This window comes from Crinia signifera, chromosome 6 (genome assembly GCF_055691185.1).
Source record: "Crinia signifera chromosome 6, ASM5569118v1, whole genome shotgun sequence".
Classification (NCBI taxonomy): Eukaryota; Metazoa; Chordata; class Amphibia; order Anura; family Myobatrachidae; genus Crinia; species Crinia signifera.
The window spans coordinates 217,541,440-217,562,757 of NC_139222.1; the positions used below are offsets into that span (position 1 = coordinate 217,541,440).

The 21,318-nt window shown below is 45.7% G+C and overlaps 14 non-coding genes across 14 annotated transcripts; all 14 read left to right on the forward strand.

Moving 5' to 3' along the window:
• Positions 1 to 20: 20 nt before the first annotated feature.
• LOC146012051 (U2 spliceosomal RNA) lies at positions 21 to 211 on the forward strand. Its single transcript, XR_014445227.1, has one exon. It is a non-coding gene; the product is annotated as a U2 spliceosomal RNA (small nuclear RNA).
• A 1,375-nt stretch (positions 212 to 1,586) lies between these two features.
• LOC146012052 (U2 spliceosomal RNA) lies at positions 1,587 to 1,777 on the forward strand. The gene has a single exon (XR_014445228.1). It is a non-coding gene; the product is annotated as a U2 spliceosomal RNA (small nuclear RNA).
• Positions 1,778 to 3,151: 1,374 nt separating this feature from the next.
• LOC146012054 (U2 spliceosomal RNA) lies at positions 3,152 to 3,342 on the forward strand. The gene has a single exon (XR_014445230.1). It is a non-coding gene; the product is annotated as a U2 spliceosomal RNA (small nuclear RNA).
• Positions 3,343 to 4,716: 1,374 nt separating this feature from the next.
• On the forward strand, positions 4,717 to 4,907 carry LOC146012055 (U2 spliceosomal RNA). The gene has a single exon (XR_014445231.1). It is a non-coding gene; the product is annotated as a U2 spliceosomal RNA (small nuclear RNA).
• A 1,374-nt stretch (positions 4,908 to 6,281) lies between these two features.
• On the forward strand, positions 6,282 to 6,472 carry LOC146012056 (U2 spliceosomal RNA). Its single transcript, XR_014445232.1, has one exon. It is a non-coding gene; the product is annotated as a U2 spliceosomal RNA (small nuclear RNA).
• Positions 6,473 to 7,846: 1,374 nt separating this feature from the next.
• On the forward strand, positions 7,847 to 8,037 carry LOC146012591 (U2 spliceosomal RNA). Its single transcript, XR_014445749.1, has one exon. It is a non-coding gene; the product is annotated as a U2 spliceosomal RNA (small nuclear RNA).
• Positions 8,038 to 9,411: 1,374 nt separating this feature from the next.
• LOC146012057 (U2 spliceosomal RNA) lies at positions 9,412 to 9,602 on the forward strand. Its single transcript, XR_014445233.1, has one exon. It is a non-coding gene; the product is annotated as a U2 spliceosomal RNA (small nuclear RNA).
• Positions 9,603 to 10,976: 1,374 nt separating this feature from the next.
• On the forward strand, positions 10,977 to 11,167 carry LOC146012058 (U2 spliceosomal RNA). Its single transcript, XR_014445234.1, has one exon. It is a non-coding gene; the product is annotated as a U2 spliceosomal RNA (small nuclear RNA).
• Positions 11,168 to 12,541: 1,374 nt separating this feature from the next.
• Positions 12,542 to 12,732, forward strand: LOC146012059 (U2 spliceosomal RNA). The gene has a single exon (XR_014445235.1). It is a non-coding gene; the product is annotated as a U2 spliceosomal RNA (small nuclear RNA).
• A 1,376-nt stretch (positions 12,733 to 14,108) lies between these two features.
• Positions 14,109 to 14,299, forward strand: LOC146012060 (U2 spliceosomal RNA). The gene has a single exon (XR_014445236.1). It is a non-coding gene; the product is annotated as a U2 spliceosomal RNA (small nuclear RNA).
• Positions 14,300 to 15,673: 1,374 nt separating this feature from the next.
• Positions 15,674 to 15,864, forward strand: LOC146012061 (U2 spliceosomal RNA). The gene has a single exon (XR_014445237.1). It is a non-coding gene; the product is annotated as a U2 spliceosomal RNA (small nuclear RNA).
• A 1,374-nt stretch (positions 15,865 to 17,238) lies between these two features.
• LOC146012062 (U2 spliceosomal RNA) lies at positions 17,239 to 17,429 on the forward strand. The gene has a single exon (XR_014445238.1). It is a non-coding gene; the product is annotated as a U2 spliceosomal RNA (small nuclear RNA).
• Positions 17,430 to 18,796: 1,367 nt separating this feature from the next.
• LOC146012063 (U2 spliceosomal RNA) lies at positions 18,797 to 18,987 on the forward strand. The gene has a single exon (XR_014445239.1). It is a non-coding gene; the product is annotated as a U2 spliceosomal RNA (small nuclear RNA).
• Positions 18,988 to 20,361: 1,374 nt separating this feature from the next.
• LOC146012567 (U2 spliceosomal RNA) lies at positions 20,362 to 20,552 on the forward strand. Its single transcript, XR_014445727.1, has one exon. It is a non-coding gene; the product is annotated as a U2 spliceosomal RNA (small nuclear RNA).
• The last annotated feature ends 766 nt before the right edge of the window (positions 20,553 to 21,318 follow it).

Sequence of the window (21,318 nt, forward strand, 5' to 3'; positions counted from 1 at the left end):
GCTGGGACCCCATTCGGGTTATCGCTTCTCGGCCTTTTGGCTAAGATCAAGTGTAGTATCTGTTCTTATCAGTTTAATATCTGATACGCCCCCTATCTGGGGGCCATATATTAAATGGATTTTTAGAACAGGGAGATGGAAGAAGAGCTTGCTCTGTCCACTCCACGCATTGACCTGGTATTGCAGTACTTCCAGGACCGGTGCACCTTCCTAATCTGTTATCCAAAAAAAGACTATTTCCATTCCTGGCACTTAATTTGGAGTATCAATTGTTTGTGCACCTTTGTACTAACTTTGTATTTAGAAATGCATGCATTTGCTGCTTCAAGGTTTAACCCTTGTGCATAAATACTTTGAAATCCTGCCTCCAGTGTATCATTTTGTGACTATTTCTTGACTCCTTGAATTGTACTTTCTGGAATCGAGGCAGTTAAATATTTTTACGTGACACTACACTTGATATCAGCATATGCGGCCTAGCCAAAAGACCGGAAGCCTGCCTAAATTAAATGACTTATCAATCGCTGCGACCTCCCAAAAAATAGGCAAACACTATGTGACTTACCTACGATCTTTCCACGGAAACATCAACTGGATCACAGCAATGGCATTTTTGGACCCCCCTCCCTCTCCATTTGAAATGGCTTGGTTTTTTTTTTTGCTTTTTCTTTCTTGATCTCTTATATTTTTTTTCTTTTCTTTTTGCGCTCTCTTTTCTCTCTCTTTTGTTTTGGGAAATTTTTTTCCTCTTTCCTCTCTTTTGTTTTGGGAATTTTTTTTCCTCTTCCATTTTTTTTTGCCGAGCCCAACAATTGATGATCATTGAGAGGGGGATTTAGAAAAAGTATCACTTACCTTCTTCGGACCATCATTTGGGTGGTAACTGCCAATAAAAGAAAACATTGGCCCACCCAGCTCACCTACACATGACTGTCCTGTCTGCCTGTCTGTTCCAAGTGACTGTCTGGCTGTCAGGTTCCGCCGGATTCCGAGTGAGCAGCTTGTGATGTCATAGAGGGCAGATTGTGATGTCACACAAAGGGTCCTGCCACATGAATGCCTGTCCATCTGACTGTCTACTACTGCTGCTGAATGGGCTCAAAACAGGAAAGCCGTCATTGCACCTGATTGTGCAAGATTCCTCCTTCTCCTCTGCAGCAGCTAGCTGATTGATTTACTCAGCAGCAGTTCGTCAGGGACACAGGCATGCAGCAGCAAAGAGCGAGGAGACAGCTGGCTGCTGCTGCTTGCCTGTTGGTCGTCTGCCTAGTGGGTGTGTGTCTGTTGACGCGACGTCAACAGACGGGGCGGAGCACATGCAAATTTGGCCTCCTACCCAGCTGAGGCACCCTGCCCGCCCGCCGACGACCTAATCACAAAATCAGTTGGATGGCTACTCGTCCTCCGGTCCCTGTCCAGCACTTCAAGTCCTATTCACACCTGCCGTACAGCCAGGTATCTTTCAGACTGCAACGACATAGAAGTGATGTGTGTGTGTTAGATGTGTCCGTGGTGCTGATCTCTTCTGCACCAGTGTTGGTGGCCGAATTCCGGTTCGCGCGCTTTGCTGGGACCCCATTCGGGTTATCGCTTCTCGGCCTTTTGGCTAAGATCAAGTGTAGTATCTGTTCTTATCAGTTTAATATCTGATACGCCCCCTATCTGGGGGCCATATATTAAATGGATTTTTAGAACAGGGAGATGGAAGAAGAGCTTGCTCTGTCCACTCCACGCATTGACCTGGTATTGCAGTACTTCCAGGACCGGTGCACCTTCCTAATCTGTTATCCAAAAAAAGACTATTTCCATTCCTGGCACTTAATTTGGAGTATCAATTGTTTGTGCACCTTTGTACTAACTTTGTATTTAGAAATGCATGCATTTGCTGCTTCAAGGTTTAACCCTTGTGCATAAATACTTTGAAATCCTGCCTCCAGTGTATCATTTTGTGACTATTTCTTGACTCCTTGAATTGTACTTTCTGGAATCGAGGCAGTTAAATATTTTTACGTGACACTACACTTGATATCAGCATATGCGGCCTAGCCAAAAGACCGGAAGCCTGCCTAAATTAAATGACTTATCAATCGCTGCGACCTCCCAAAAAATAGGCAAACACTATGTGACTTACCTACGATCTTTCCACGGAAACATCAACTGGATCACAGCAATGGCATTTTTGGACCCCCCTCCCTCTCCATTTGAAATGGCTTGGTTTTTTTTTTGCTTTTTCTTTCTTGATCTCTTATATTTTTTTTCTTTTCTTTTTGCGCTCTCTTTTCTCTCTCTTTTGTTTTGGGAAATTTTTTTCCTCTTTCCTCTCTTTTGTTTTGGGAATTTTTTTTCCTCTTCCATTTTTTTTTGCCGAGCCCAACAATTGATGATCATTGAGAGGGGGATTTAGAAAAAGTATCACTTACCTTCTTCGGACCATCATTTGGGTGGTAACTGCCAATAAAAGAAAACATTGGCCCACCCAGCTCACCTACACATGACTGTCCTGTCTGCCTGTCTGTTCCAAGTGACTGTCTGGCTGTCAGGTTCCGCCGGATTCCGAGTGAGCAGCTTGTGATGTCATAGAGGGCAGATTGTGATGTCACACAAAGGGTCCTGCCACATGAATGCCTGTCCATCTGACTGTCTACTACTGCTGCTGAATGGGCTCAAAACAGGAAAGCCGTCATTGCACCTGATTGTGCAAGATTCCTCCTTCTCCTCTGCAGCAGCTAGCTGATTGATTTACTCAGCAGCAGTTCGTCAGGGACACAGGCATGCAGCAGCAAAGAGCGAGGAGACAGCTGGCTGCTGCTGCTTGCCTGTTGGTCGTCTGCCTAGTGGGTGTGTGTCTGTTGACGCGACGTCAACAGACGGGGCGGAGCACATGCAAATTTGGCCTCCTACCCAGCTGAGGCACCCTGCCCGCCCGCCGACGACCTAATCACAAAATCAGTTGGATGGCTACTCGTCCTCCGGTCCCTGTCCAGCACTTCAAGTCCTATTCACACCTGCCGTACAGCCAGGTATCTTTCAGACTGCAACGACATAGAAGTGATGTGTGTGTGTTAGATGTGTCCGTGGTGCTGATCTCTTCTGCACCAGTGTTGGTGGCCGAATTCCGGTTCGCGCGCTTTGCTGGGACCCCATTCGGGTTATCGCTTCTCGGCCTTTTGGCTAAGATCAAGTGTAGTATCTGTTCTTATCAGTTTAATATCTGATACGCCCCCTATCTGGGGGCCATATATTAAATGGATTTTTAGAACAGGGAGATGGAAGAAGAGCTTGCTCTGTCCACTCCACGCATTGACCTGGTATTGCAGTACTTCCAGGACCGGTGCACCTTCCTAATCTGTTATCCAAAAAAAGACTATTTCCATTCCTGGCACTTAATTTGGAGTATCAATTGTTTGTGCACCTTTGTACTAACTTTGTATTTAGAAATGCATGCATTTGCTGCTTCAAGGTTTAACCCTTGTGCATAAATACTTTGAAATCCTGCCTCCAGTGTATCATTTTGTGACTATTTCTTGACTCCTTGAATTGTACTTTCTGGAATCGAGGCAGTTAAATATTTTTACGTGACACTACACTTGATATCAGCATATGCGGCCTAGCCAAAAGACCGGAAGCCTGCCTAAATTAAATGACTTATCAATCGCTGCGACCTCCCAAAAAATAGGCAAACACTATGTGACTTACCTACGATCTTTCCACGGAAACATCAACTGGATCACAGCAATGGCATTTTTGGACCCCCCTCCCTCTCCATTTGAAATGGCTTGGTTTTTTTTTTGCTTTTTCTTTCTTGATCTCTTATATTTTTTTTCTTTTCTTTTTGCGCTCTCTTTTCTCTCTCTTTTGTTTTGGGAAATTTTTTTCCTCTTTCCTCTCTTTTGTTTTGGGAATTTTTTTTCCTCTTCCATTTTTTTTTGCCGAGCCCAACAATTGATGATCATTGAGAGGGGGATTTAGAAAAAGTATCACTTACCTTCTTCGGACCATCATTTGGGTGGTAACTGCCAATAAAAGAAAACATTGGCCCACCCAGCTCACCTACACATGACTGTCCTGTCTGCCTGTCTGTTCCAAGTGACTGTCTGGCTGTCAGGTTCCGCCGGATTCCGAGTGAGCAGCTTGTGATGTCATAGAGGGCAGATTGTGATGTCACACAAAGGGTCCTGCCACATGAATGCCTGTCCATCTGACTGTCTACTACTGCTGCTGAATGGGCTCAAAACAGGAAAGCCGTCATTGCACCTGATTGTGCAAGATTCCTCCTTCTCCTCTGCAGCAGCTAGCTGATTGATTTACTCAGCAGCAGTTCGTCAGGGACACAGGCATGCAGCAGCAAAGAGCGAGGAGACAGCTGGCTGCTGCTGCTTGCCTGTTGGTCGTCTGCCTAGTGGGTGTGTGTCTGTTGACGCGACGTCAACAGACGGGGCGGAGCACATGCAAATTTGGCCTCCTACCCAGCTGAGGCACCCTGCCCGCCCGCCGACGACCTAATCACAAAATCAGTTGGATGGCTACTCGTCCTCCGGTCCCTGTCCAGCACTTCAAGTCCTATTCACACCTGCCGTACAGCCAGGTATCTTTCAGACTGCAACGACATAGAAGTGATGTGTGTGTGTTAGATGTGTCCGTGGTGCTGATCTCTTCTGCACCAGTGTTGGTGGCCGAATTCCGGTTCGCGCGCTTTGCTGGGACCCCATTCGGGTTATCGCTTCTCGGCCTTTTGGCTAAGATCAAGTGTAGTATCTGTTCTTATCAGTTTAATATCTGATACGCCCCCTATCTGGGGGCCATATATTAAATGGATTTTTAGAACAGGGAGATGGAAGAAGAGCTTGCTCTGTCCACTCCACGCATTGACCTGGTATTGCAGTACTTCCAGGACCGGTGCACCTTCCTAATCTGTTATCCAAAAAAAGACTATTTCCATTCCTGGCACTTAATTTGGAGTATCAATTGTTTGTGCACCTTTGTACTAACTTTTTATTTAGAAATGCATGCATTTGCTGCTTCAAGGTTTAACCCTTGTGCATAAATACTTTGAAATCCTGCCTCCAGTGTATCATTTTGTGACTATTTCTTGACTCCTTGAATTGTACTTTCTGGAATCGAGGCAGTTAAATATTTTTACGTGACACTACACTTGATATCAGCATATGCGGCCTAGCCAAAAGACCGGAAGCCTGCCTAAATTAAATGACTTATCAATCGCTGCGACCTCCCAAAAAATAGGCAAACACTATGTGACTTACCTACGATCTTTCCACGGAAACATCAACTGGATCACAGCAATGGCATTTTTGGACCCCCCTCCCTCTCCATTTGAAATGGCTTGGTTTTTTTTTTGCTTTTTCTTTCTTGATCTCTTATATTTTTTTTCTTTTCTTTTTGCGCTCTCTTTTCTCTCTCTTTTGTTTTGGGAAATTTTTTTCCTCTTTCCTCTCTTTTGTTTTGGGAATTTTTTTTCCTCTTCCATTTTTTTTTGCCGAGCCCAACAATTGATGATCATTGAGAGGGGGATTTAGAAAAAGTATCACTTACCTTCTTCGGACCATCATTTGGGTGGTAACTGCCAATAAAAGAAAACATTGGCCCACCCAGCTCACCTACACATGACTGTCCTGTCTGCCTGTCTGTTCCAAGTGACTGTCTGGCTGTCAGGTTCCGCCGGATTCCGAGTGAGCAGCTTGTGATGTCATAGAGGGCAGATTGTGATGTCACACAAAGGGTCCTGCCACATGAATGCCTGTCCATCTGACTGTCTACTACTGCTGCTGAATGGGCTCAAAACAGGAAAGCCGTCATTGCACCTGATTGTGCAAGATTCCTCCTTCTCCTCTGCAGCAGCTAGCTGATTGATTTACTCAGCAGCAGTTCGTCAGGGACACAGGCATGCAGCAGCAAAGAGCGAGGAGACAGCTGGCTGCTGCTGCTTGCCTGTTGGTCGTCTGCCTAGTGGGTGTGTGTCTGTTGACGCGACGTCAACAGACGGGGCGGAGCACATGCAAATTTGGCCTCCTACCCAGCTGAGGCACCCTGCCCGCCCGCCGACGACCTAATCACAAAATCAGTTGGATGGCTACTCGTCCTCCGGTCCCTGTCCAGCACTTCAAGTCCTATTCACACCTGCCGTACAGCCAGGTATCTTTCAGACTGCAACGACATAGAAGTGATGTGTGTGTGTTAGATGTGTCCGTGGTGCTGATCTCTTCTGCACCAGTGTTGGTGGCCGAATTCCGGTTCGCGCGCTTTGCTGGGACCCCATTCGGGTTATCGCTTCTCGGCCTTTTGGCTAAGATCAAGTGTAGTATCTGTTCTTATCAGTTTAATATCTGATACGCCCCCTATCTGGGGGCCATATATTAAATGGATTTTTAGAACAGGGAGATGGAAGAAGAGCTTGCTCTGTCCACTCCACGCATTGACCTGGTATTGCAGTACTTCCAGGACCGGTGCACCTTCCTAATCTGTTATCCAAAAAAAGACTATTTCCATTCCTGGCACTTAATTTGGAGTATCAATTGTTTGTGCACCTTTGTACTAACTTTGTATTTAGAAATGCATGCATTTGCTGCTTCAAGGTTTAACCCTTGTGCATAAATACTTTGAAATCCTGCCTCCAGTGTATCATTTTGTGACTATTTCTTGACTCCTTGAATTGTACTTTCTGGAATCGAGGCAGTTAAATATTTTTACGTGACACTACACTTGATATCAGCATATGCGGCCTAGCCAAAAGACCGGAAGCCTGCCTAAATTAAATGACTTATCAATCGCTGCGACCTCCCAAAAAATAGGCAAACACTATGTGACTTACCTACGATCTTTCCACGGAAACATCAACTGGATCACAGCAATGGCATTTTTGGACCCCCCTCCCTCTCCATTTGAAATGGCTTGGTTTTTTTTTTGCTTTTTCTTTCTTGATCTCTTATATTTTTTTTCTTTTCTTTTTGCGCTCTCTTTTCTCTCTCTTTTGTTTTGGGAAATTTTTTTCCTCTTTCCTCTCTTTTGTTTTGGGAATTTTTTTTCCTCTTCCATTTTTTTTTGCCGAGCCCAACAATTGATGATCATTGAGAGGGGGATTTAGAAAAAGTATCACTTACCTTCTTCGGACCATCATTTGGGTGGTAACTGCCAATAAAAGAAAACATTGGCCCACCCAGCTCACCTACACATGACTGTCCTGTCTGCCTGTCTGTTCCAAGTGACTGTCTGGCTGTCAGGTTCCGCCGGATTCCGAGTGAGCAGCTTGTGATGTCATAGAGGGCAGATTGTGATGTCACACAAAGGGTCCTGCCACATGAATGCCTGTCCATCTGACTGTCTACTACTGCTGCTGAATGGGCTCAAAACAGGAAAGCCGTCATTGCACCTGATTGTGCAAGATTCCTCCTTCTCCTCTGCAGCAGCTAGCTGATTGATTTACTCAGCAGCAGTTCGTCAGGGACACAGGCATGCAGCAGCAAAGAGCGAGGAGACAGCTGGCTGCTGCTGCTTGCCTGTTGGTCGTCTGCCTAGTGGGTGTGTGTCTGTTGACGCGACGTCAACAGACGGGGCGGAGCACATGCAAATTTGGCCTCCTACCCAGCTGAGGCACCCTGCCCGCCCGCCGACGACCTAATCACAAAATCAGTTGGATGGCTACTCGTCCTCCGGTCCCTGTCCAGCACTTCAAGTCCTATTCACACCTGCCGTACAGCCAGGTATCTTTCAGACTGCAACGACATAGAAGTGATGTGTGTGTGTTAGATGTGTCCGTGGTGCTGATCTCTTCTGCACCAGTGTTGGTGGCCGAATTCCGGTTCGCGCGCTTTGCTGGGACCCCATTCGGGTTATCGCTTCTCGGTCTTTTGGCTAAGATCAAGTGTAGTATCTGTTCTTATCAGTTTAATATCTGATACGCCCCCTATCTGGGGGCCATATATTAAATGGATTTTTAGAACAGGGAGATGGAAGAAGAGCTTGCTCTGTCCACTCCACGCATTGACCTGGTATTGCAGTACTTCCAGGACCGGTGCACCTTCCTAATCTGTTATCCAAAAAAAGACTATTTCCATTCCTGGCACTTAATTTGGAGTATCAATTGTTTGTGCACCTTTGTACTAACTTTGTATTTAGAAATGCATGCATTTGCTGCTTCAAGGTTTAACCCTTGTGCATAAATACTTTGAAATCCTGCCTCCAGTGTATCATTTTGTGACTATTTCTTGACTCCTTGAATTGTACTTTCTGGAATCGAGGCAGTTAAATATTTTTACGTGACACTACACTTGATATCAGCATATGCGGCCTAGCCAAAAGACCGGAAGCCTGCCTAAATTAAATGACTTATCAATCGCTGCGACCTCCCAAAAAATAGGCAAACACTATGTGACTTACCTACGATCTTTCCACGGAAACATCAACTGGATCACAGCAATGGCATTTTTGGACCCCCCTCCCTCTCCATTTGAAATGGCTTGGTTTTTTTTTTGCTTTTTCTTTCTTGATCTCTTATATTTTTTTTCTTTTCTTTTTGCGCTCTCTTTTCTCTCTCTTTTGTTTTGGGAAATTTTTTTCCTCTTTCCTCTCTTTTGTTTTGGGAATTTTTTTTCCTCTTCCATTTTTTTTTGCCGAGCCCAACAATTGATGATCATTGAGAGGGGGATTTAGAAAAAGTATCACTTACCTTCTTCGGACCATCATTTGGGTGGTAACTGCCAATAAAAGAAAACATTGGCCCACCCAGCTCACCTACACATGACTGTCCTGTCTGCCTGTCTGTTCCAAGTGACTGTCTGGCTGTCAGGTTCCGCCGGATTCCGAGTGAGCAGCTTGTGATGTCATAGAGGGCAGATTGTGATGTCACACAAAGGGTCCTGCCACATGAATGCCTGTCCATCTGACTGTCTACTACTGCTGCTGAATGGGCTCAAAACAGGAAAGCCGTCATTGCACCTGATTGTGCAAGATTCCTCCTTCTCCTCTGCAGCAGCTAGCTGATTGATTTACTCAGCAGCAGTTCGTCAGGGACACAGGCATGCAGCAGCAAAGAGCGAGGAGACAGCTGGCTGCTGCTGCTTGCCTGTTGGTCGTCTGCCTAGTGGGTGTGTGTCTGTTGACGCGACGTCAACAGACGGGGCGGAGCACATGCAAATTTGGCCTCCTACCCAGCTGAGGCACCCTGCCCGCTCGCCGACGACCTAATCACAAAATCAGTTGGATGGCTACTCGTCCTCCGGTCCCTGTCCAGCACTTCAAGTCCTATTCACACCTGCCGTACAGCCAGGTATCTTTCAGACTGCAACGACATAGAAGTGATGTGTGTGTGTTAGATGTGTCCGTGGTGCTGATCTCTTCTGCACCAGTGTTGGTGGCCGAATTCCGGTTCGCGCGCTTTGCTGGGACCCCATTCGGGTTATCGCTTCTCGGCCTTTTGGCTAAGATCAAGTGTAGTATCTGTTCTTATCAGTTTAATATCTGATACGCCCCCTATCTGGGGGCCATATATTAAATGGATTTTTAGAACAGGGAGATGGAAGAAGAGCTTGCTCTGTCCACTCCACGCATTGACCTGGTATTGCAGTACTTCCAGGACCGGTGCACCTTCCTAATCTGTTATCCAAAAAAAGACTATTTCCATTCCTGGCACTTAATTTGGAGTATCAATTGTTTGTGCACCTTTGTACTAACTTTGTATTTAGAAATGCATGCATTTGCTGCTTCAAGGTTTAACCCTTGTGCATAAATACTTTGAAATCCTGCCTCCAGTGTATCATTTTGTGACTATTTCTTGACTCCTTGAATTGTACTTTCTGGAATCGAGGCAGTTAAATATTTTTACGTGACACTACACTTGATATCAGCATATGCGGCCTAGCCAAAAGACCGGAAGCCTGCCTAAATTAAATGACTTATCAATCGCTGCGACCTCCCAAAAAATAGGCAAACACTATGTGACTTACCTACGATCTTTCCACGGAAACATCAACTGGATCACAGCAATGGCATTTTTGGACCCCCCTCCCTCTCCATTTGAAATGGCTTGGTTTTTTTTTTGCTTTTTCTTTCTTGATCTCTTATATTTTTTTTCTTTTCTTTTTGCGCTCTCTTTTCTCTCTCTTTTGTTTTGGGAAATTTTTTTCCTCTTTCCTCTCTTTTGTTTTGGGAATTTTTTTTCCTCTTCCATTTTTTTTTGCCGAGCCCAACAATTGATGATCATTGAGAGGGGGATTTAGAAAAAGTATCACTTACCTTCTTCGGACCATCATTTGGGTGGTAACTGCCAATAAAAGAAAACATTGGCCCACCCAGCTCACCTACACATGACTGTCCTGTCTGCCTGTCTGTTCCAAGTGACTGTCTGGCTGTCAGGTTCCGCCGGATTCGGAGTGAGCAGCTTGTGATGTCATAGAGGGCAGATTGTGATGTCACACAAAGGGTCCTGCCACATGAATGCCTGTCCATCTGACTGTCTACTACTGCTGCTGAATGGGCTCAAAACAGGAAAGCCGTCATTGCACCTGATTGTGCAAGATTCCTCCTTCTCCTCTGCAGCAGCTAGCTGATTGATTTACTCAGCAGCAGTTCGTCAGGGACACAGGCATGCAGCAGCAAAGAGCGAGGAGACAGCTGGCTGCTGCTGCTTGCCTGTTGGTCGTCTGCCTAGTGGGTGTGTGTCTGTTGACGCGACGTCAACAGACGGGGCGGAGCACATGCAAATTTGGCCTCCTACCCAGCTGAGGCACCCTGCCCGCCCGCCGACGACCTAATCACAAAATCAGTTGGATGGCTACTCGTCCTCCGGTCCCTGTCCAGCACTTCAAGTCCTATTCACACCTGCCGTACAGCCAGGTATCTTTCAGACTGCAACGACATAGAAGTGATGTGTGTGTGTTAGATGTGTCCGTGGTGCTGATCTCTTCTGCACCAGTGTTGGTGGCCGAATTCCGGTTCGCGCGCTTTGCTGGGACCCCATTCGGGTTATCGCTTCTCGGCCTTTTGGCTAAGATCAAGTGTAGTATCTGTTCTTATCAGTTTAATATCTGATACGCCCCCTATCTGGGGGCCATATATTAAATGGATTTTTAGAACAGGGAGATGGAAGAAGAGCTTGCTCTGTCCACTCCACGCATTGACCTGGTATTGCAGTACTTCCAGGACCGGTGCACCTTCCTAATCTGTTATCCAAAAAAAGACTATTTCCATTCCTGGCACTTAATTTGGAGTATCAATTGTTTGTGCACCTTTGTACTAACTTTGTATTTAGAAATGCATGCATTTGCTGCTTCAAGGTTTAACCCTTGTGCATAAATACTTTGAAATCCTGCCTCCAGTGTATCATTTTGTGACTATTTCTTGACTCCTTGAATTGTACTTTCTGGAATCGAGGCAGTTAAATATTTTTACGTGACACTACACTTGATATCAGCATATGCGGCCTAGCCAAAAGACCGGAAGCCTGCCTAAATTAAATGACTTATCAATCGCTGCGACCTCCCAAAAAATAGGCAAACACTATGTGACTTACCTACGATCTTTCCACGGAAACATCAACTGGATCACAGCAATGGCATTTTTGGACCCCCCTCCCTCTCCATTTGAAATGGCTTGGTTTTTTTTTTGCTTTTTCTTTCTTGATCTCTTATATTTTTTTTCTTTTCTTTTTGCGCTCTCTTTTCTCTCTCTTTTGTTTTGGGAAATTTTTTTCCTCTTTCCTCTCTTTTGTTTTGGGAATTTTTTTTCCTCTTCCATTTTTTTTTGCCGAGCCCAACAATTGATGATCATTGAGAGGGGGATTTAGAAAAAGTATCACTTACCTTCTTCGGACCATCATTTGGGTGGTAACTGCCAATAAAAGAAAACATTGGCCCACCCAGCTCACCTACACATGACTGTCCTGTCTGCCTGTCTGTTCCAAGTGACTGTCTGGCTGTCAGGTTCCGCCGGATTCCGAGTGAGCAGCTTGTGATGTCATAGAGGGCAGATTGTGATGTCACACAAAGGGTCCTGCCACATGAATGCCTGTCCATCTGACTGTCTACTACTGCTGCTGAATGGGCTCAAAACAGGAAAGCCGTCATTGCACCTGATTGTGCAAGATTCCTCCTTCTCCTCTGCAGCAGCTAGCTGATTGATTTACTCAGCAGCAGTTCGTCAGGGACACAGGCATGCAGCAGCAAAGAGCGAGGAGACAGCTGGCTGCTGCTGCTTGCCTGTTGGTCGTCTGCCTAGTGGGTGTGTGTCTGTTGACGCGACGTCAACAGACGGGGCGGAGCACATGCAAATTTGGCCTCCTACCCAGCTGAGGCACCCTGCCCGCCCGCCGACGACCTAATCACAAAATCAGTTGGATGGCTACTCGTCCTCCGGTCCCTGTCCAGCACTTCAAGTCCTATTCACACCTGCCGTACAGCCAGGTATCTTTCAGACTGCAACGACATAGAAGTGATGTGTGTGTGTTAGATGTGTCCGTGGTGCTGATCTCTTCTGCACCAGTGTTGGTGGCCGAATTCCGGTTCGCGCGCTTTGCTGGGACCCCATTCGGGTTATCGCTTCTCGGCCTTTTGGCTAAGATCAAGTGTAGTATCTGTTCTTATCAGTTTAATATCTGATACGCCCCCTATCTGGGGGCCATATATTAAATGGATTTTTAGAACAGGGAGATGGAAGAAGAGCTTGCTCTGTCCACTCCACGCATTGACCTGGTATTGCAGTACTTCCAGGACCGGTGCACCTTCCTAATCTGTTATCCAAAAAAAGACTATTTCCATTCCTGGCACTTAATTTGGAGTATCAATTGTTTGTGCACCTTTGTACTAACTTTGTATTTAGAAATGCATGCATTTGCTGCTTCAAGGTTTAACCCTTGTGCATAAATACTTTGAAATCCTGCCTCCAGTGTATCATTTTGTGACTATTTCTTGACTCCTTGAATTGTACTTTCTGGAATCGAGGCAGTTAAATATTTTTACGTGACACTACACTTGATATCAGCATATGCGGCCTAGCCAAAAGACCGGAAGCCTGCCTAAATTAAATGACTTATCAATCGCTGCGACCTCCCAAAAAATAGGCAAACACTATGTGACTTACCTACGATCTTTCCACGGAAACATCAACTGGATCACAGCAATGGCATTTTTGGACCCCCCTCCCTCTCCATTTGAAATGGCTTGGTTTTTTTTTTTGCTTTTTCTTTCTTGATCTCTTATATTTTTTTTCTTTTCTTTTTGCGCTCTCTTTTCTCTCTCTTTTGTTTTGGGAAATTTTTTTTCCTCTTTCCTCTCTTTTGTTTTGGGAATTTTTTTTCCTCTTCCATTTTTTTTTGCCGAGCCCAACAATTGATGATCATTGAGAGGGGGATTTAGAAAAAGTATCACTTACCTTCTTCGGACCATCATTTGGGTGGTAACTGCCAATAAAAGAAAACATTGGCCCACCCAGCTCACCTACACATGACTGTCCTGTCTGCCTGTCTGTTCCAAGTGACTGTCTGGCTGTCAGGTTCCGCCGGATTCCGAGTGAGCAGCTTGTGATGTCATAGAGGGCAGATTGTGATGTCACACAAAGGGTCCTGCCACATGAATGCCTGTCCATCTGACTGTCTACTACTGCTGCTGAATGGGCTCAAAACAGGAAAGCCGTCATTGCACCTGATTGTGCAAGATTCCTCCTTCTCCTCTGCAGCAGCTAGCTGATTGATTTACTCAGCAGCAGTTCGTCAGGGACACAGGCATGCAGCAGCAAAGAGCGAGGAGACAGCTGGCTGCTGCTGCTTGCCTGTTGGTCGTCTGCCTAGTGGGTGTGTGTCTGTTGACGCGACGTCAACAGACGGGGCGGAGCACATGCAAATTTGGCCTCCTACCCAGCTGAGGCACCCTGCCCGCCCGCCGACGACCTAATCACAAAATCAGTTGGATGGCTACTCGTCCTCCGGTCCCTGTCCAGCACTTCAAGTCCTATTCACACCTGCCGTACAGCCAGGTATCTTTCAGACTGCAACGACATAGAAGTGATGTGTGTGTGTTAGATGTGTCCGTGGTGCTGATCTCTTCTGCACCAGTGTTGGTGGCCGAATTCCGGTTCGCGCGCTTTGCTGGGACCCCATTCGGGTTATCGCTTCTCGGCCTTTTGGCTAAGATCAAGTGTAGTATCTGTTCTTATCAGTTTAATATCTGATACGCCCCCTATCTGGGGGCCATATATTAAATGGATTTTTAGAACAGGGAGATGGAAGAAGAGCTTGCTCTGTCCACTCCACGCATTGACCTGGTATTGCAGTACTTCCAGGACCGGTGCACCTTCCTAATCTGTTATCCAAAAAAAGACTATTTCCATTCCTGGCACTTAATTTGGAGTATCAATTGTTTGTGCACCTTTGTACTAACTTTGTATTTAGAAATGCATGCATTTGCTGCTTCAAGGTTTAACCCTTGTGCATAAATACTTTGAAATCCTGCCTCCAGTGTATCATTTTGTGACTATTTCTTGACTCCTTGAATTGTACTTTCTGGAATCGAGGCAGTTAAATATTTTTACGTGACACTACACTTGATATCAGCATATGCGGCCTAGCCAAAAGACCGGAAGCCTGCCTAAATTAAATGACTTATTAATCGCTGCGACCTCCCAAAAAATAGGCAAACACTATGTGACTTACCTACGATCTTTCCACAGAAACATCAACTGGATCACAGCAATGGCATTTTTGGACCCCCCTCCCTCTCCATTTGAAATGGCTTGGTTTTTTTTTTGCTTTTTCTTTCTTGATCTCTTATATTTTTTTTCTTTTCTTTTTGCGCTCTCTTTTCTCTCTCTTTTGTTTTGGGAAATTTTTTTCCTCTTTCCTCTCTTTTGTTTTGGGAATTTTTTTTCCTCTTCCATTTTTTTTTGCCGAGCCCAACAATTGATGATCATTGAGAGGGGGATTTAGAAAAAGTATCACTTACCTTCTTCGGACCATCATTTGGGTGGTAACTGCCAATAAAAGAAAACATTGGCCCACCCAGCTCACCTACACATGACTGTCCTGTCTGCCTGTCTGTTCCAAGTGACTGTCTGGCTGTCAGGTTCCGCCGGATTCCGAGTGAGCAGCTTGTGATGTCATAGAGGGCAGATTGTGATGTCACACAAAGGGTCCTGCCACATGAATGCCTGTCCATCTGACTGTCTACTACTGCTGCTGAATGGGCTCAAAACAGGAAAGCCGTCATTGCACCTGATTGTGCAAGATTCCTCCTTCTCCTCTGCAGCAGCTAGCTGATTGATTTAGTCAGCAGCAGTTCGTCAGGGACACAGGCATGCAGCAGCAAAGAGCGAGGAGACAGCTGGCTGCTGCTGCTTGCCTGTTGGTCGTCTGCCTAGTGGGTGTGTGTCTGTTGACGCGACGTCAACAGACGGGGCGGAGCACATGCAAATTTGGCCTCCTACCCAGCTGAGGCACCCTGCCCGCCCGCCGACGACCTAATCACAAAATCAGTTGGATGGCTACTCGTCCTCCGGTCCCTGTCCAGCACTTCAAGTCCTATTCACACCTGCCGTACAGCCAGGTATCTTTCAGACTGCAACGACATAGAAGTGATGTGTGTGTGTTAGATGTGTCCATGGTGCTGATCTCTTCTGCACCAGTGTTGGTGGCCGAATTCCGGTTCGCGCGCTTTGCTGGGACCCCATTCGGGTTATCGCTTCTCGGCCTTTTGGCTAAGATCAAGTGTAGTATCTGTTCTTATCAGTTTAATATCTGATACGCCCCCTATCTGGGGGCCATATATTAAATGGATTTTTAGAACAGGGAGATGGAAGAAGAGCTTGCTCTGTCCACTCCACGCATTGACCTGGTATTGCAGTACTTCCAGGACCGGTGCACCTTCCTAATCTGTTATCCAAAAAAAGACTATTTCCATTCCTGGCACTTAATTTGGAGTATCAATTGTTTGTGCACCTTTGTACTAACTTTGTATTTAGAAATGCATGCATTTGCTGCTTCAAGGTTTAACCCTTGTGCATAAATACTTTGAAATCCTGCCTCCAGTGTATCATTTTGTGACTATTTCTTGACTCCTTGAATTGTACTTTCTGGAATCGAGGCAGTTAAATATTTTTACGTGACACTACACTTGATATCAGCATATGCGGCCTAGCCAAAAGACCGGAAGCCTGCCTAAATTAAATGACTTATCAATCGCTGCGACCTCCCAAAAAATAGGCAAACACTATGTGACTTACCTACGATCTTTCCACGGAAACATCAACTGGATCACAGCAATGGCATTTTTGGACCCCCCTCCCTCTCCATTTGAAATGGCTTGGTTTTTTTTTTGCTTTTTCTTTCTTGATCTCTTATATTTTTTTTCTTTTCTTTTTGCGCTCTCTTTTCTCTCTCTTTTGTTTTGGGAAATTTTTTTCCTCTTTCCTCTCTTTTGTTTTGGGAATTTTTTTTCCTCTTCCATTTTTTTTTGCCGAGCCCAACAATTGATGATCATTGAGAGGGGGATTTAGAAAAAGTATCACTTACCTTCTTCGGACCATCATTTGGGTGGTAACTGCCAATAAAAGAAAACATTGGCCCACCCAGCTCACCTACACATGACTGTCCTGTCTGCCTGTCTGTTCCAAGTGACTGTCTGGCTGTCAGGTTCCGCCGGATTCCGAGTGAGCAGCTTGTGATGTCATAGAGGGCAGATTGTGATGTCACACAAAGGGTCCTGCCACATGAATGCCTGTCCATCTGACTGTCTACTACTGCTGCTGAATGGGCTCAAAACAGGAAAGCCGTCATTGCACCTGATTGTGCAAGATTCCTCCTTCTCCTCTGCAGCAGCTAGCTGATTGATTTACTCAGCAGCAGTTCGTCAGGGACACAGGCATGCAGCAGCAAAGAGCGAGGAGACAGCTGGCTGCTGCTGCTTGCCTGTTGGTCGTCTGCCTAGTGGGTGTGTGTCTGTTGACGCGACGTCAACAGACGGGGCGGAGCACATGCAAATTTGGCCTCCTACCCAGCTGAGGCACCCTGCCCGCCCGCCGACGACCTAATCACAAAATCAGTTGGATGGCTACTCGTCCTCCGGTCCCTGTCCAGCACTTCAAGTCCTATTCACACCTGCCGTACAGCCAGGTATCTTTCAGACTGCAACGACATAGAAGTGATGTGTGTGTGTTAGATGTGTCCGTGGTGCTGATCTCTTCTGCACCAGTGTTGGTGGCCGAATTCCGGTTCGCGCGCTTTGCTGGGACCCCATTCGGGTTATCGCTTCTCGGCCTTTTGGCTAAGATCAAGTGTAGTATCTGTTCTTATCAGTTTAATATCTGATACGCCCCCTATCTGGGGGCCATATATTAAATGGATTTTTAGAACAGGGAGATGGAAGAAGAGCTTGCTCTGTCCACTCCACGCATTGACCTGGTATTGCAGTACTTCCAGGACCGGTGCACCTTCCTAATCTGTTATCCAAAAAAAGACTATTTCCATTCCTGGCACTTAATTTGGAGTATCAATTGTTTGTGCACCTTTGTACTAATTTAGAAATGCATGCATTTGCTGCTTCAAGGTTTAACCCTTGTGCATAAATACTTTGAAATCCTGCCTCCAGTGTATCATTTTGTGACTATTTCTTGACTCCTTGAATTGTACTTTCTGGAATCGAGGCAGTTAAATATTTTTACGTGACACTACACTTGATATCAGCATATGCGGCCTAGCCAAAAGACCGGAAGCCTGCCTAAATTAAATGACTTATCAATCGCTGCGACCTCCCAAAAAATAGGCAAACACTATGTGACTTACCTACGATCTTTCCACGGAAACATCAACTGGATCACAGCAATGGCATTTTTGGACCCCCCTCCCTCTCCATTTGAAATGGCTTGGTTTTTTTTTTGCTTTTTCTTTCTTGATCTCTTATATTTTTTTTCTTTTCTTTTTGCGCTCTCTTTTCTCTCTCTTTTGTTTTGGGAAATTTTTTTCCTCTTTCCTCTCTTTTGTTTTGGGAATTTTTTTTCCTCTTCCATTTTTTTTTGCCGAGCCCAACAATTGATGATCATTGAGAGGGGGATTTAGAAAAAGTATCACTTACCTTCTTCGGACCATCATTTGGGTGGTAACTGCCAATAAAAGAAAACATTGGCCCACCCAGCTCACCTACACATGACTGTCCTGTCTGCCTGTCTGTTCCAAGTGACTGTCTGGCTGTCAGGTTCCGCCGGATTCCGAGTGAGCAGCTTGTGATGTCATAGAGGGCAGATTGTGATGTCACACAAAGGGTCCTGCCACATGAATGCCTGTCCATCTGACTGTCTACTACTGCTGCTGAATGGGCTCAAAACAGGAAAGCCGTCATTGCACCTGATTGTGCAAGATTCCTCCTTCTCCTCTGCAGCAGCTAGCTGATTGATTTACTCAGCAGCAGTTCGTCAGGGACACAGGCATGCAGCAGCAAAGAGCGAGGAGACAGCTGGCTGCTGCTGCTTGCCTGTTGGTCGTCTGCCTAGTGGGTGTGTGTCTGTTGACGCGACGTCAACAGACGGGGCGGAGCACATGCAAATTTGGCCTCCTACCCAGCTGAGGCACCCTGCCCGCCCGCCGACGACCTAATCACAAAATCAGTTGGATGGCTACTCGTCCTCCGGTCCCTGTCCAGCACTTCAAGTCCTATTCACACCTGCCGTACAGCCAGGTATCTTTCAGACTGCAACGACATAGAAGTGATGTGTGTGTGTTAGATGTGTCCGTGGTGCTGATCTCTTCTGCACCAGTGTTGGTGGCCGAATTCCGGTTCGCGCGCTTTGCTGGGACCCCATTCGGGTTATCGCTTCTCGGCCTTTTGGCTAAGATCAAGTGTAGTATCTGTTCTTATCAGTTTAATATCTGATACGCCCCCTATCTGGGGGCCATATATTAAATGGATTTTTAGAACAGGGAGATGGAAGAAGAGCTTGCTCTGTCCACTCCACGCATTGACCTGGTATTGCAGTACTTCCAGGACCGGTGCACCTTCCTAATCTGTTATCCAAAAAAAGACTATTTCCATTCCTGGCACTTAATTTGGAGTATCATATGTTTGTGCACCTTTGTACTAACTTTGTATTTAGAAATGCATGCATTTGCTGCTTCAAGGTTTAACCCTTGTGCATAAATACTTTGAAATCCTGCCTCCAGTGTATCATTTTGTGACTATTTCTTGACTCCTTGAATTGTACTTTCTGGAATCGAGGCAGTTAAATATTTTTACGTGACACTACACTTGATATCAGCATATGCGGCCTAGCCAAAAGACCGGAAGCCTGCCTAAATTAAATGACTTATCAATCGCTGCGACCTCCCAAAAAATAGGCAAACACTATGTGACTTACCTACGATCTTTCCACGGAAACATCAACTGGATCACAGCAATGGCATTTTTGGACCCCCCTCCCTCTCCATTTGAAATGGCTTGGTTTTTTTTTTGCTTTTTCTTTCTTGATCTCTTATATTTTTTTTCTTTTCTTTTTGCGCTCTCTTTTCTCTCTCTTTTATTTTGGGAAATTTTTTTCCTCTTTCCTCTCTTTTGTTTTGGGAATTTTTTTTCCTCTTCCATTTTTTTTTGCCGAGCCCAACAATTGATGATCATTGAGAGGGGGATTTAGAAAAAGTATCACTTACCTTCTTCGGACCATCATTTGGGTGGTAACTGCCAATAAAAGAAAACATTGGCCCACCCAGCTCACCTACACATGACTGTCCTGTCTGCCTGTCTGTTCCAAGTGACTGTCTGGCTGTCAGGTTCCGCCGGATTCCGAGTGAGCAGCTTGTGATGTCATAGAGGGCAGATTGTGATGTCACACAAAGGGTCCTGCCACATGAATGCCTGTCCATCTGACTGTCTACTACTGCTGCTGAATGGGCTCAAAACAGGAAAGCCGTCATTGCACCTGATTGTGCAAGATTCCTCCTTCTCCTCTGCAGCAGCTAGCTGATTGATTTACTCAGCAGCAGTTCGTCAGGGACACAGGCATGCAGCAGCAAAGAGCGAGGAGACAGCTGGCTGCTGCTGCTTGCCTGTTGGTCGTCTGCCTAGTGGGTGTGTGTCTGTTGACGCGACGTCAACAGACGGGGCGGAGCACATGCAAATTTGGCCTCCTACCCAGCTGAGGCACCCTGCCCGCCCGCCGACGACCTAATCACAAAATCAGTTGGATGGCTACTCGTCCTCCGGTCCCTGTCCAGCACTTCAAGTCCTATTCACACCTGCCGTACAGCCAGGTATCTTTCAGACTGCAACGACATAGAAGTGATGTGTGTGTGTTAGATGTGTCCGTGGTGCTGATCTCTTCTGCACCAGTGTTGGTGGCCGAATTCCGGTTCGCGCGCTTTGCTGGGACCCCATTCGGGTTATCGCTTCTCGGCCTTTTGGCTAAGATCAAGTGTAGTATCTGTTCTTATCAGTTTAATATCTGATACACCCCCTATCTGGGGGCCATATATTAAATGGATTTTTAGAACAGGGAGATGGAAGAAGAGCTTGCTCTGTCCACTCCACGCATTGACCTGGTATTGCAGTACTTCCAGGACCGGTGCACCTTCCTAATCTGTTATCCAAAAAAAGACTATTTCCATTCCTGGCACTTAATTTGGAGTATCAATTGTTTGTGCACCTTTGTACTAACTTTGTATTTAGAAATGCATGCATTTGCTGCTTCAAGGTTTAACCCTTGTGCATAAATACTTTGAAATCCTGCCTCCAGTGTATCATTTTGTGACTATTTCTTGACTCCTTGAATTGTACTTTCTGGAATCGAGGCAGTTAAATATTTTTACGTGACACTACACTTGATATCAGCATATGCGGCCTAGCCAAAAGACCGGAAGCCTGCCTAAATTAAATGACTTATCAATCGCTGCGACCTCCCAAAAAATAGGCAAACACTATGTGACTTACCTACGATCTTTCCACGGAAACATCAACTGGATCACAGCAATGGCATTTTTGGACCCCCCTCCCTCTCCATTTGAAATGGCTTGGTTTTTTTTTTGCTTTTTCTTTCTTGATCTCTTATATTTTTTTTCTTTTCTTTTTGCGCTCTCTTTTCTCTCTCTTTTGTTTTGGGAAATTTTTTTCCTCTTTCCTCTCTTTTGTTTTGGGAATTTTTTTTCCTCTTCCATTTTTTTTTGCCGAGCCCAACAATTGATGATCATTGAGAGGGGGATTTAGAAAAAGTTTCACTTACCTTCTTCGGACCATCATTTGGGTGGTAACTGCCAATAAAAGAAAACATTGGCCCACCCAGCTCACCTACACATGACTGTCCTGTCTGCCTGTCTGTTCCAAGTGACTGTCTGGCTGTCAGGTT